We start from the raw sequence: 5024 nt of genomic DNA, 5'->3' as shown, positions 1-5024 counted from the left end.
AAAAAAGCATCTATGGTTGCTATCCACTTTCACGTCAAGATGTGCGATATGAGGTCCAATCTTGAGGTTACTCCAACATGACTCAATTTAGAAGTACTTCAATAATTAATATACACATTTATATGTCTTACAGAGGCAACTTTAGCTAGGGAGTCCACAGAAGTGTTGGTTTCCCTCCAAACATGTTGCACCTTCCAACTCCTAAGAGGCTTTAGAGCATCAAAATCAAGCAGAACCAATCATCATGAGACCAAGGAAACTTGCCACCTTTCAGCCCATTCACCAGTACAGCCAAGTCCAACTCAATGATGATTTTTGCATTAGCAGGAAATAAAGATCTCAGAGCTTCAAGGAGTGCTCTACATTCAGCCAAGTTAGTAGTTCCAATGCCGAAAACCCAAGATGCTGCTGCAATTAGCACACCTCTATCATCTCTAATCAAACCACCACCACCCGCCCAGCCTGGGTTTGATTTAGCAGCCCCATCGATGTTCAATTTGAGCCATCCCAAAGGAGGAAGCTCCCAACGAATCAAAACTCTCCTTAAAGGAGGTGCAGCATAAGGTTTAATACCCAACACCATCAGTCTTCTGGCTTCATCTTGGGTTGAAGATCTGTTTGGTTTCCATGTGATATCCAGCTCTCCTAACCACTTTATACATCTTGAGATAGTCGAACTAGCCGAAGGAGTGATGCTCTCAAAAATAGCTTCATTACTCACCCTCCAAATGCACCAAAAAACCACTCATGGAACATGGACGAAATGGCTTTGAATTGGGATGTATTAGCACAACCCCACTCCCCTATTGTTCTTGGATTAACATTAGTTGGTTCCTTCAAAAAAATCCAGCTAAAAAGGTTCCAAATCTGAGCAGCAAACGAGCATTCAACGAAGAGATGTCTAAAAATAATGAAATAATGAAAGAAAGAAAATTTACATGTTCACACACTGTTCAAGCTGTGGATTATGATAAAATAAAAAACAAAATAAAAACCTTGGCAAGCAAGGTCGAACTACAAAGACAACGTTAATCCAGAAATCTTTTTTACTTTAAATTTAATTCAATTTATGCAAATGATTAAAAACTATTCTTTGAGAGAAATTATCTAAAATAAACTACTAAAAGAACAAGATTTACAATACGATGGAGAAGTGTAAATCAGTCAGATCCACCTTCAAAGCTTTATCAATGATTTTACAATCCTCTATTTATCTTGATCCACTAAACAAAGCTAATGTTTGTAAATCAGAATATTTAACAATGATATTTAGAAAAAAGAAATTCAAAAGTATGTGATTAATTTATTAAGACAAGATTATAAGATAAATATTAAGTGTTCTCTGTAAAGAATGGTTTACCTTGATCTTATCTAAGAATAAATCATCAAAACTAAGGAACAAATAATATTAAATCCGATAATATTTACTTAAGATTATCATAATAAAATGATAGGGCATTATTATAAGAACAGTAAAAAGATTAATAAAATTTGCTTCAACTTCCTCGATCGATCTAACAGAGAGTTAAGCCAATAGACATCGCAAGAACAATAAAGTAAAAAATAAAACAAAGGAAACATGAAAGAGAGAGTAGAGATAAGAGAAAGAGAGAATAGAGATGAGAGAAAAAGAATTATTTATTGTTTCTTGATTCTGAAACCAACAGAGTCTCCTTACAATCTTCAAACTAAGAAATAAAAAATTAAAAATTAAAAACCTAAAATTAAAAGAATAGAAGAAGAGAAATTGATCTCAAGGGAGATGAGATGAGATCTAGTCTCTTATTTATAGAGACCAGATTAGGATTTCTAGGAGAATTAGAGTTTTTAGGGTTTTGAAAACTTTCTAAAATTACAATAACTCAAAAACCCTACTTCAATACGAATGGTATTCAACCGTAAATCTTCTACACGAATTTCGAGGTTTGACTCACCGACATTACCATAGCGCCCACATTGACCAAGGCGCATGGTCTAAGTGGGTCCAAATGACTTGAATTTTGGTCTTTGGTCTTCTTTCAAATCTTAGATCATAGTAGTAACTTCGGATATTTTTTATTCGCCTTGAAACTTTGCAACTTTTTCCTGTTACACGAAAATAATAGTAATTAATTCTAAAATACATCATTTTATTAAAATTAATGATAAATATGGACCAACCATGCATTATGTCTAATGAAGGGATTTAGTGTGCAATTTATTTGTAAAGTTCATGCAATAAGGACTTTAGAAACCAATTTCTAGACCCTAATCACATACCAATACCTATATCCTTAAAAGATATAACTCTAAAGTTGCACGCATATTTGAGGATATTTTGGGAAATACAACATTATGGAGATATATAACGAAAACCAACGTCCTCATGAGGTCTTGGATGATAGCATTCCCTTAACATAATGGATCATAATCATGATAAAAAAATGTGGTATTTGACCGTAAGCCACAAATAATGAAAGCACCAACTCGCAGGTGTCCCAAAACATTTTGTGCATGATGTTTTGCCATAGATGCTTCAAGATTAATATAGAAAACTAGCAATTTTCTTTATAACTGGACAAGGACGATTATAGAAAGGCATAAGTTACAAATTTTTGGAAAAAAAAAAAACATTTTATACATCAAGAGCAGACTAAAACATAGAATAGGTACTATCATCTAATAAAGTATAAATTGAATGATATATATATACCAAACCTACTAAAATATGTATGGATCCGTGGAGGACTTGATATGTTTTCCAACTGTGGTATCTTAAATTCTTAAACCAAGAGGAAAATAATACTCACTTGGCACTCCCTGTATTAGAGTCATCAACAACCCTCAAGGGTCGCTTTCTTCGTGGTTGGCAATCAATCTGAGTTTGCATACAAAGGAGAAGATAATCTTAAGCTTTGAGCCAAAAGGATAAATAACAAAACTGAACTCTACTAAGAGTCACCTTAAGTCTAATATAAAAAAAGTACTAGGAAAGGTGAGATATGATAAACGTCCTAGTATATAGAGCAAGTGACTACATGCATGAAGCATACATAAAAACTAGATTGAAGCACAAAATATCTTCTACTTTAACAGGGTATATAAGCTTAAATAAAAACCCATAAATAAAATCAAATATGTTACCTTGTCCTGATGTGATCTGGGAGATTGATGACCCTTTCCAAGATATCTTCAATACTACAAGAGCCAAGATTATCAATATTATAGCAAATATAAAAAAATATATATCAACTAAGCCATAAATCAAAAGAAATATAAATTTAAATATGCAAAGGGTATTGTACGTAAAACTACGGAGAAGAAATCAAACCTTTTATTTCCAGTGAAAAGAGTGAGTTTTCCGAATAAGGAAAATCAGATGAGAGCGACATCATCACAAAACATAGCAAGTTCATGAGATTTCCGGAGGAACCCATTTTTATCTTTTAGAGTTACAACACAAGCAAAAAAAACTTTATAACATTTGCAAACTATAATAAAATGGGAAAAATAAACTAACCAGTACCACATTCATTTTGCAAAAACACATTAATATTAACCTACAATGATCAAACTGAAACTAACAAAGGCCAATGCCAGAATCAACTAAGCACCAAAACTGCATAACCCACTTCCCCAAGGTATAGACAATCATGTTTTGCTTCCAACATGAATTTTATTTCGCAAAATTTAACCCACCATCAAATGCAACCCACTGAGATATTTGTAATATAGGAATTATTTTAAAAACATGCTATTTCCTTGAGGACAAAGTCCAAGTGAGATTTTCGCTACCTAGAGATAACAATGCAATTTGCACACCAAAGAACAAGGTGGGGTTGGGCATCAAAAGATTGGGTATGATGAACATTGCTCTTCTAGTTGGATTTGGTTTATATCGGATTTCATCATTAAGATCTAGACCCAATCCAATAACTAAAATCGTCGTACTTATAACTAGTGAGCGGGATATGATGTAGGCCAAAATCACAAAAATGAGATGAGAAATGAAGGAAGACGAAGATAAGCTCTTTTTTTCATATTAGGGCAAATGCAAAATTGAATATAGGTTATGAGAAGGCGATCTTAAATACTATGGACAAAATACAAAAATACCCCCCCCACACCAATTACAAAATTACCCTTCAAACCTAAAAAATTCTCAAAAATTGTTGATCAAGGTCTAGAAAGTGGTTTTTGAAGTCCTAATTACATAAATTTTACGGGTAAACTATACACTAAATCCCCTTATTAGATATAATTCATTGTTAGTCAATAATAATTGTTGATTTCAATAAAATGATATATTTTGGGAACTAATTACTGTTATTTTTGTGTAATAGACAAAAGTCGTAAATTTTCGAAAACAAATCAAAAAATTCTAAAAAACCATTGCAATCAAGGATCCAGAAGAAGTCAACTAACCAAGACCTAGGTCAATTGGGCCCATATGGACTGCTTCGCCTTGGTCAACGTGTACGGCGTTGTGATGTAAATGAATGACTCCTCGATATTTTCATAGGACATTTGCGGCTGAAGATGTTTCATATTGAATTGGGGCTTGGAAGTTTTTGTGTTTACAGAAGGGTTCCAAACCCTAGAAAACCTAATATGATCTCTATAAATAGGATAGCAAACCAGAGCTTAAAATATATCTATAAATATATATTCAGAATTTTAGGAATTTTCTTTCTTGTTTTTCTTTTAACTTTTGTTTAAAGAATAAGTTGTAATCAATGAGACTCTACCAAGTTTCGAATCAAGAACAATAAAGAAGAATTTCTATTCTCTATTCTCTTTCTCTTGTATGTTTATTTTATTTACTATTCTTGCGATGATTATTGGCTAAACTCTCTATTAGATCAGTCAAGGAAACCTAAGCAAATTTTTGTTAATCCTTTTTATTATTCCTATATTTATGCTTTATTATTTTATTGAGAAAAACTTTTACTAAAAATTATCGGACAGAATATTGATTGTTCTACTATTCTGATGGTTTATACTTTCATCAGTTCAAGATAAACCATGCCTTACAAAGATATTTA

At 32.6% G+C, this 5024-nt stretch overlaps 1 long non-coding RNA gene across 1 annotated transcript; it reads right to left on the bottom strand.

The window, feature by feature from the left end:
* Nucleotides 1-1600: 1600 nt before the first annotated feature.
* LOC147383935 (uncharacterized) lies at nucleotides 1601-3589 on the bottom strand. The gene is made up of 3 exons (XR_015172432.1): nucleotides 3124-3589; nucleotides 2790-2857; nucleotides 1601-2085 (listed from the first exon to the last, which is right to left on the bottom strand). It is a non-coding gene; the product is annotated as an uncharacterized LOC147383935 (long non-coding RNA).
* Nucleotides 3590-5024: the final 1435 nt, after the last annotated feature.

Source organism: Akebia trifoliata, chromosome 15 (assembly GCF_017979445.1).
Source record: "Akebia trifoliata isolate Shusen 1 chromosome 15, ASM1797944v1, whole genome shotgun sequence".
In the NCBI taxonomy this organism is placed as follows: domain Eukaryota; kingdom Viridiplantae; phylum Streptophyta; class Magnoliopsida; order Ranunculales; family Lardizabalaceae; genus Akebia; species Akebia trifoliata.
This window is presented reverse-complemented; position numbering and strand designations above follow the sequence as displayed.